This window comes from Orycteropus afer, unplaced genomic scaffold, assembly GCF_000298275.1.
Source record: "Orycteropus afer afer isolate SDZICR_OR568_19922 unplaced genomic scaffold, OryAfe1.0 scaffold00002, whole genome shotgun sequence".
Taxonomy (NCBI): Eukaryota; Metazoa; Chordata; class Mammalia; order Tubulidentata; family Orycteropodidae; genus Orycteropus; species Orycteropus afer.
In genome coordinates this window covers 35,361,196-35,371,687 of record NW_006921589.1, presented here as the reverse complement: position 1 = coordinate 35,371,687, position 10,492 = coordinate 35,361,196, and the positions used below count along the sequence as shown (strand labels likewise).

At 36.3% G+C, this 10,492-nt stretch overlaps 1 protein-coding gene across 1 annotated transcript in view; it reads right to left on the bottom strand.

Annotated features, from left to right (window-relative positions):
• SATB2 (SATB homeobox 2) overlaps positions 1-10,492 on the bottom strand; it is a 207,994-nt gene that overhangs the window by 80,193 nt on the left and 117,309 nt on the right. The gene's annotated exons all lie outside the window — the stretch shown is intronic.

Genomic DNA, 10,492 nt, shown 5'->3' with positions numbered 1-10,492 from the left:
CAAATTGACAGATGGCATTGTCAATATAGTACTGGGAAATTTTTAGATGCTTATATGTTGTTGTTGTTGTTATGTACTGTCGAGTCGGTCATGAGTCATAGAGACCCCTCCTTGGATTTCTGAGGCGATATCACTATGGAAGTAGATTGCCCAATCTTCCTTCTGAGGAGTGGCTGGTAGGTTTGAACTGCCAGCCTTCTGGTTAGCAGTCAAGTGCCTTAGGCACTACACCACCAGAGCTCCATCCTAAAAGTAGGTATTTTATTGAGTAGCCAGGACAATTAACTATCACAAATTCTAAATCCTCTCATATTGCCAAGCTCTATCATCTACCTCATCACTCTCTCTTATAAAAGCACCAGCTGTCCTCATGTTCTGTAATTTGTGATTAATAATGTAGCTCATGGTTATCTGGAAATGACAAGGGCAGAATTCCCACCAAACTGTTATCTTCTAATAAAAATCTCACCTTAATACAAATATGCAAAACCAAACAAAAAACAAACTCACTGCTGCTGAGCCGGAACCAACTCATAGCGACCCCTCCTGGAGTTTCTGGGGAGGTATCTCTACGGAAGTAGATTGCCCAACCTTCCTTCTGAGGAGTGGCTTGTGGGTTTGTACCACAAGCTTTCTGGTTAGCAGTCAAGTACCTTAGGCACTGCGCCACCAGAGCTCATCCATCTATGTATTCACTTGCTATCTTTTTCATAGAAATATTGCCCTAAGGAATGATACTAAGAAAAAATCTTATAAAATTGATCCTATCACTGCCACTTGCAGTTACAAAAGTGTTTCCTCTCCTCAGGTTATCTGCATTATTACACTTTATTACAGATTTAAAGAACAGCCTTGGAAAGGGAAAGGAGAAGAAAGCAAGGATCAAGGATCATACATGTCCAAATATAAGGGAGATTTTTTCTTCCCCCAAGACGATTGCTCAGAGAAACAGTTTCTGCCTCACCAAATCCTTATCTAAGTCTCTCCATTACTTTATTTTGTAAAACAGAATTTTGTTTGGAAAAAGACAACAACACACACTAGGCTGAAGCAACTTCAATCATTGCTAGTTCTGAATAGTTACAGATGTAATATTTAGTAAATCAGTTCTTAAGGAAAAATTTCATATATATTTAGTAATTATTTTCTACAATTATGAATGCTGGATATTACTATGCAAAAGCCTATTAAAGTTAACCTTTAAAAGCACTACATTGGCCAATTATATGCTCAAAATCAAATCTATTCACCTATAGCACAAATTTGTTAAAAACAACTATTCTCTAATTATGAAAATTGTGCCTTTAGTTTGGAATAGTTTACAGTGACAGCATCATACTTGAATCAAAAAGTACTAAATCTCAAACAATTTAGGCAGAAGTGACATGTGCTGGAAAACTGGGCAAGTTGACTCAAAACTGTGGGTTTAGTGATGACAAAGATACTGGTGCTAAATCACAGAATAAAATCAATCAGTGAACAGTAAAGGTAGCTATTTCTAAATTAATATTTTATATAATATGTGATTTTTAAAAATATATTTGGAATTAAATTAAGAACTTAAAAATATAAGTATTTGGCCATTTTATTTATACATTTAGAAGTTTATCTATTCAAAACTTGTCACTGAAATAATCAGTGAACATCCCTATTTTGAGATCACCATGTATTCAGACATACGCAGTATTTTTTCCTGCTTTCCTAAAAAAAAACTGAATGCTTTCTTAACTTTCCTGTGAACTCCCAAATAAGTCAAAAGTTTATTTCAAACTTCTTTAAAGGTTCAATTTCTAACTTAATCCCTTCAAGATAATTCATTTGGCTATATGTCACCTTTCCTTCCTAAGGTTCAAGGTGAACAAATTATTTTAATCTTATCCTCCAAAAGCAAACATTTTTCAATCATTGTATTAATTAAACTTTAAGGTATACATTCTTAAAATCCAACCAAGTAAATGGTTAAAAGCCTTTAGATAAGGTAAGCTAGAACAGTTTTCACAGATCAAAAATTATTATTATTATTATAATTTCCTTCTTCAAAGAAATAGAGACCAGGAACAGCTTTCTCAGCAAAGCCATACTTTTTAGGCAGAAACACTTGGCCTAAGGTAGACATTTGGTTCACTTCTGTTTACTTGCTTTTTAATGCAGCCAAAGTAAAGACAAATAATAAACTGTATTTGTTTTCAGGTACTTAAAAAGTGAAAGTTTTAACCATTTCTTTTAAGGAGCACAGAGCCATCATCTTCTAGCAGGCCTGCTCTGACCAAATACTAATTTTCCAAAATTTCAGTATTTTAATTTTTCAACCGTTTAATTACATTTGAGTGAGCTCAGTTTCTGGAGATATATCTAAATCACAGCATTAATAAGAAACACTCTATTCTCAGAGGTAGTCATAATTATGCACACAATTCAGGATAAACATCAGAACTCAATGAAACCTATATAAATCGGTGCAATAAAAATCAGAATAATGTCAGCTCATATTCCTTTAAGCTTATACATAATAATTCTTGCTTATTTTTTGTAAGAGTTCCCAGCTTCTTATAATTTCATGTAGTTAAGCACAGTGACTGAAAAGCACCCTTAGAGACATGTCAGTAACACCATTAAGTATTAACCACACCTACTCCTCACTTACCAGCCATCTCATTATCTGACTTTTCACATTTACAACAACAGTAAAAAATCTTACTATCCAATTATATTGCAAATTAATGATGTATGTCTGGCAGTAATGAATGCCAAGGTGTTAGGCAAGAATAACACTGGCTGTAATGGTTAAGGTTATGTGTCAATTTGGCAGTGGTTTGGCAGTTATGGAATGATATAGTCATTCTCCATTTTGTGATCTGATGTGGTCATCCTCCATTTTCTCATAACACTGATTTTTGCATAATGGCCTGGTCTTTGTAACCTAACCATGTTGATAAGTAAGGAGTGGATGTATTAAGTAAATCTTAATGAAAGAATTGCAAGTGCAACTGTCTGTATATTCAGGTAATTAACAAAAGCAAAAGTAGCCAGCTATAGGCATATCAGGTAGAGTGAGCAAAAAGCTTCCTGGTCTAAAGGGAGCAGCTGCTACCCTACCCAATCAAATTCTGCCTTTCTGGTATAATCATCTCTTCAGATATTTTTTCCCCCAAGGAAATGAAGAATAGGATTTTTACATGAAATCTTCTCATTTTTACCTGCTGACAATAAATCCTATTTTTAAAACACAATAAAGGCCAAACAAAATATTTCTGAAGACCAGATTCAGTCCATGGGCTACCAGTTTTTAAATTTTGCCTTTAAGACTAACAAACCAGTTGCTGCAGAGTCGATTCTGCTTCATGGTGACCCCATGTGTGTCAGAGTACAACTACACACCATTGGGTTTCCAATGGCTAATTTTTCAGAAATAGATTTCAGAAATAGGACTTTCCTCCAAGTCGCCTCTAGGTGGACTTAAAACGCCAACCTTTGGTTAGCAGCCAAGTGTGTTAACTGTTTATATCACCCAAAGACTCCCAAGAGGACTAATGACACCTGATGTATTTTTCAGTTGGTGACAGCTATACCAATAAAAGCCAGGTTCTTCACTCCTAAGAATGAAGGAAGAAAAAAAAAAATCACCCTCCCAACTTTAAAAATGGTTAAGAATCAAATGCTCATCAACAGACTGCCTCTCCACTGACCAAGGCAGCAAGTGATTTCAGTAATTGTTTGCACAGATTTTGCCTCATTTGAAAAACTTTGTTTTTATCGGGGCTACCACTCATGAGCAATCAGAATGTGCCAGACTCCATCTGAAAATTGAAACTGGGCATGTGTGAGTTTGTACGCGTGCGTGCATGCGTGCCTGCCTGCCTGCCTGCCCTCTCTCCCTCCCTCCCTTCCTTTTCTTCCTTCCTCTTCTTCTCTTTTCCCTTCTAATTGGAAACTAATTGCAATGGGTAAAACATACCCTTGACAGCCTAGTTTTGTGTTATTGTTTTTTCATTCTGCAATGGAAAACATCACATGCAATCTTTCTTACATTAAACCAAGACCAAAGACAAGACCTTGGCTCTAAGGGTCCATTTTATCCCTGCAATAGTCAGCATTGATGTAAAAGGATTGAAAAGAGAGAAGGACAAAAGGCAGTGCCACCACTGATAGTAAAAGTGATTCACAATCATAGCAGAAAATATTCACGATGAAGTCAAAATCCTCACTTATGGAAGTGTCATTAAAAACACAACTCCTTCCAGGGCTTCAAATCAGAGCTGCAATTTAATTAGCAGTGAACTTGATTCTACTGCTACAATGTTCCCGAAGGTGAACTGTGGAGTGGGCAGTGAATAACACCCCGGCTTCAAATAAAAGTCCCCCAACAGGACGTGGCCTGAGGAACTGTCAGGGAAGTGGAGCTGAAGTGTTCCTCAGTCTAGGTGCTGGGAGAAGTTCTAAAGTAATTATAGTCTTAACTTCTGAGATTGTACCAGATATTTACAACTGCCAGGTGATGCTTAGGCATGAGAAAGTTTAAGAATTACTGGGCTATATTGTCTTTGTTTTTATGTTGTTATCTTTTAAGATTAGACTAGACACTTCAAACTAACACCTTTCCTTTTTTCTCTTATCTTTAAGGGGCTTGGTGGTGCAGTTGTTAACTGTTTAGCTGCTAACCAAAAATTCAGGGGTTTGAACCCACCAGCTGCTCCTCAGGAGAAAAGGCTTGGCAATCTGCTCCTGTAAAGATTACAACCTAGGAAACCCTATGGGGCAGTTCTAGTCTGTCTTATAGAGTCCCTATGTCAGAATCGACTCAATGGCACACAACGATCTTCAATGACATCAAAGATCTAATCTTACTGAACATTCATTATACTTGTATATGAGCATTTTTTTATTTTCTCAATGATGTACTGTAGTTTTTATTGAGGATTGTGTTGCATTGTAAAAGCATTGCTTGGACCTGGCATTAGAGGGCTGTGTTTAAGTCCAAACTCTTATAGCAGTGGGATCTTAAGCAAACTTAAGATTCTGTGGACCTCAGTCTTGCCAAGGGGAAGACAATATTTAATCTCACAACTGTAATCTCATACAGTGGCTCTAGCAGTAGCTGTGTAGTGCTCTTGCAAGCTTATTAATACTGCTAAGAAGTTTGATAATATTTCCAGAACTATGATCCTAATTTTTTTATGCAAATCTTAACACTGTTGCATTTGTAGAATAGATTCTGGAGTTTGTTCATAGTTATAATGGATGGGAAGCAATGAATTGGGTAAAAGGTTTTGCAATCTAAAATTTCCACAATTTCTGGTCTATGGATCTTTCCTTAAGCCATTAAGATGCTTATGCAAATATAAATGGATTAGCATGAATGAGTGCTAATGGATTCTTTAATCAGATAAAATTCTTGTATTCCCCAGAACCCCTTCTGGAAACCCTGGATAGAAAATAAGGTTATATACAAGGCAAAAAAAAGACCACCACAATTTCTCTGTGATTCCTTCAACCTCAGAAAGCACTGTGGAAGTGATTCTGCAAAGATAATACAGTCTTGCCTTTAATATTGTGGTGGAAAAGCTGCCAATAGAATGAATAATATCAAAGCAGTATCCAAACCTTTTAGTATAGAAAACAGATATTCTTGAGCATATCTTGGATTCTTGGATTCTTGGATTTCCAAACCTCCACCCCACATTTCTTGCTCCCCCACCCAACCCCAATACCCTGGAGCCCAATTTCAAAGACAATGATCTTGTCTAATACCAGAGAAGTTAGATAGATAGTTCAAGGTCACATGCACCCACTCCACACTTATCGACTCTCTTGTTATTCAACATTTCACATTCATGACAATAGGGAAAAATCTATTCTTCACACTACTGTGCACATTAACAACGTACATCTGGTAGTAATGAACGCAAAGGTGTGAGGCAAGAGTAACACTGGCTGTGACAGGTAAGGTTATATGTCACCTGGGCTGGGCCATGATTCTCAGTGGTCTGACAGTTATGGAATGATGAAACCTGGCAGTGCACAATGAGGTAGTCATCCTCTAATCAGCATAATGCTGATTTTCACAGAGCGACCTGGTCTTCAGAACCTAACAACGTCAGTAAGTGAGGAGTGGGTGTAGTGGCCCAAAAGTAGGTAAATATTCAGGAATATCCAAAGTGGTTAGGGTTGCTGGTTTCAGCCTCCTGGAGAGAATAAACAAACCACATGGCCAGTGCATAACTTTCTCTGCATAATTCAAAGTAAAATTCTCTAGACCTGAATGTTTCAAAAGTGCATCTTAATGGATTTCCTTTCAACAAAAGTTTTATAAGCGCAGAAATATTCATCTGTATTGCTAATATATCTCTTTCAAACTGTGTAAACATTCAGGTAATGCCAAGTCCCACCATTTATATAAGAGCTGAGGCACTAAGCTAAACTCTGTACAGATGGCTGTTATTTAATTCTCACAACATTGTATGTGTGCAATACATGTATAACATAGCTCTTGTTATCACTACTTTATAGAAGAGACTTAACCTCAGAGAAATTAATGCCACAAACCTATTAATGTAAACATCTAAATTCAACCTTATGTCTTTAAGGCCCTAAAGCCTATGTTCACTATTTATGCTAAACTTCCCAAAGCTGGAGCATATGATGTTAATAGTTTCAGGGTTTGGACCAGGGTTAAGCATATTTATGACCTGTAAGTCCTGTTTTCTAGCCCCAAGTGTGTGTATACATGCACACATGGCCTATACATGCATGTATGATAAGATGAGTGGCTGGCCAGTCAGATGACTTGTCTGGATGGTGGGGACTCAATTTGATGTCTCTTGTAAGATTTCTTCATGTGACATGGACTGAAAAGTTGACCAGTTCTAAAAAATGATGGAATAATTGATTCCCCAACAGTCAAATTAGCTTCATCACTAAAATAAGGTTGTTCACATCTGTTTGTTCCATTTTTAATTCATAGGATAAATATTTATTAATCAACTACTGCATCAGAAACAAAGCCACCTCTAGAGATTCAATACTAAGCAATACTAGCTTTCAAAAACTCCATCCATACATTTGGTGCAGACAATTGAACGGCTTGGTACACATAGATGGGCCTATCATACTTGCCTATGATTTCAAATACATTTCTATTTGGTGATAAAAAAATGTAATTTCTCTTAATTCCCATTTCATCAATTAGTTATTAGCAATCCATTCTAGTAATGGGCAATATAATTTCATACTGACTACATTAATCTTCATGAATTCCCTGATTCTTTTATTTTGCTTGTGGCAAAAAAAAAGAAAGAAAGAAAAGAAAAAAAGAATTTTGATCCAGAAATGACTGTGATCAGCATGGATTCTCATCTGACTGATGAAAGACATGAATCACACAACAGAGTGCTTATGCAAGCACTCTTTATAAACTCTGTAAATGCAAAGTCTTTCTTTGAAAATAAATAACCAACAAGAAATAAAATGGGATAAGAATACTCATATTACATGGTAATAACCTGTGAACTTGCAGAAATCACAATAAATTCACGTAAGATTGAACTATAAAAAATTGACGATACACAATTTTGACTTACAAAAATGGAAATTTCATATGGTTCAACCCAATATTTACTTTTACTCCTCTCTGTGGGATAGGCTACAATTAATGCTAAACAACTCTACTCTCCACTCAAAGACTGTCCAAGAGGTTTTCGGGTGCTTTTTAATATAAACATAACACTAACTTCTCTGGCAAATTAAAACAGCATCTCATCCACCAATATTGCATATGCCCATTTACTGAAAATACTTCTAACTGATTCTCTCCTAGATGATAACTGCAGGTACAAAGTCAATTTGTTATATAAAAACCATTTACTGTTAACACAAACACATACAGACATGTTTGTGGGAGTCAAAACTAATGCAGTATCTATTTATCAGATATAATCTCACATCTTAAAAAAATAACACTATTACCAAAAGAGTTCACAAAATATATTAAAGAAAATACAAGGAGTATGAAAGGGCTGAAGGGGAGGGAAAAAAAAAAAAAAAACTCACTGCTGTTGAGTCTATTCGACTCATAGTGACCCCTCCTTGAGTTTCTGAGGCATTATCTCTATGGAAGTACATTGCCCTATCTTCCTTCCAAGGAGTGGCTGGTAGGTTTGAACCACCAGCCTTCTGGTTAGCAGTCAAATGCCTTAGGCACTATGCCACCAGAGCTCCAAAGGGGCAAAAGGAGAGGAAAAAAAAGCTAAGTATTTTAGGACTACCAAACTTAAAGATTTTTTTTCTTTAAATTTTTTAAAGAAAATTTGTTTCTGGATTGAGAATTTGCTTGCAAAGTCTCTGCCTAGAGCAAGATATTCAGAGCCAACTTGTTAACTCCTAATAAAACCAGGCTTGGAAGGAAAATGCTTCCAGCTCCATAAGCTATGGGTACCAGTCGGCATTGTGATAATACCGTGTGACTGGCTTTCTTAGGTGTATTTTCCCCTTATTATCAACTTCCTTTTTCCATCACATTAAACTCCACAGAAACATATATATCTACCATAAAGCAACCTGAATCTGGACACTTCTGCTCCTTCGGCAGTAAAAGCTCACAGGACCCATTATGTTCCATGGAAAAAGTGAGCATTACCCACCTTCAGCCCTACTGCAGTCTCAACACTGCACTGGAGCACTGTTGTCCCGTTACTTCCCAACTCGACCACATTTTGATATCATTGATAATTTCAAATATTCCTAAAATCTTCTGTATAGATTAAAGCTACTTATATCTAGTAATATCTTTATTTTATTCTTTATTTGAATCTGAAACTGTGGTTTTGGAGGTGAATTCAGTACATGATACCAAAAAAAAAAAAAAAAAAAAATCACATTTCAGAAACATAACATTATTGTTTAGGAGAACTCTACTTTTGCCAGATGATATTCTATGGTATTAATTCCTTAATTCAATCTCTTCAAGAAAAGTTAATCAAGGAAACAATCGATCCATGATTCATAGTCTTCTGCTGGCCATTCTCACTGACTTTAAAGGACTTAAATGTTTTAGGTTATTATTTAAGGAATAAGGCTCAATAAACTAGCTGGATAAATCTCAAAGGGCGTTTTCTCAGGCTATACAAATAGTCCCTAATTTGTACTCAATAAAGATGTCACTATCCCTTTAAGTAGAGTTGACTGACTATTGTTAAATATTTTGCCCAAGAACTAATAGAAAAAGGAAAAATAACATTACAGTTTGCTAAGGACATTTGTAATATGAATTAAACAAGCAAAGATTTCCTGTAGTTAACTCTTGCCTACTCAATCGAGAATCAGACAAGCAAATGACATTAGTCACGATATAATGTGTGCAAAAATACAAACTGTTCTAAGTGCATATGTTCAAATAAATTCATTTGTTAAATACCTGCTACGTTCAAGGTCCTATGCTTATGACCCTGCCCAAAAAAAAACCAAACTCACTGCATCCAGTCAATTCGACTCATCATGACCCCTCCTTGGGTTTCCGAGGCGATATCTCTACAGAAGTAGATTGCTCAATCTTTCTTCCGAGGAGTGGCTGGTAGGTTTGAACCACCAGCCTTCTGGTTAGCAGTCAAATGCCTTAGGTACTACACCACCAGAGCTCCCTTGAGGAGGGCAAAAATTGAATGAGACTCTCAGATGTTCCTTCAAGGAGCTTATGGTCTGATAGGGAATTAGTCAAGAGTCAAAATCACTACAAAATATGGAATTTAGAAAGGCGACAGCTTCAAAAGCCCCATATTAGAACTTGTAGCCTGGCTTATATTCCAGAGAGCTCCAGATAAATGTCTATTCCCTTAGTCAAAGACTCCAAGGTCAAAAAATCTCAAATTCTTGCAAAGGGCAGAAGGATGGCCATCATCAACCAGGCACATAGTTAATGAAACAACTATCTTCATTAGGTAATTGTCATTTTAGTCCTAACATCTTACACAGCACTTATAGTGAAGAGCTTTAAGTATTTAGCTTGAATTTAAGTGCTTTTCAGCTTTTAACTTTGTAAATTGTCTCTGAGGAAGAGCAGATAATAATCTTTATTTAACTGATGAAAAAAACAAGATCTGATTGCTGGTTTCTACAAGACATTAAATAAGCTGGATATTCCCTGGTCTATATACCAAATATCTCATTTCACAGCTCTGTGGATTCTTCATCAGGGACTACATCTATCTTTGTTTTTGAGTTTTTAATTTTCTTTCTGAGCAAGACAAATGGGAATCTGAAATTGTGTAAAATCTAAAGCACACTGCTTGAGTAAAACTAAGAAATAATGGAACCTGGCCCATTACAAACCCTTAACTGTTATCACCTAAGCCCTTCTGCTCTCATTGTTGCCCCAACAAGGTCTTTCCAAAACCAATTTCAAGTATTCAACTCACCAAGCCCACAGCCCAATAGTTCTCTCCTTCACTGACAGATATTCACAACACTCCTCCCCTTCACCATTCTTTTTTTTTTTTTTTTT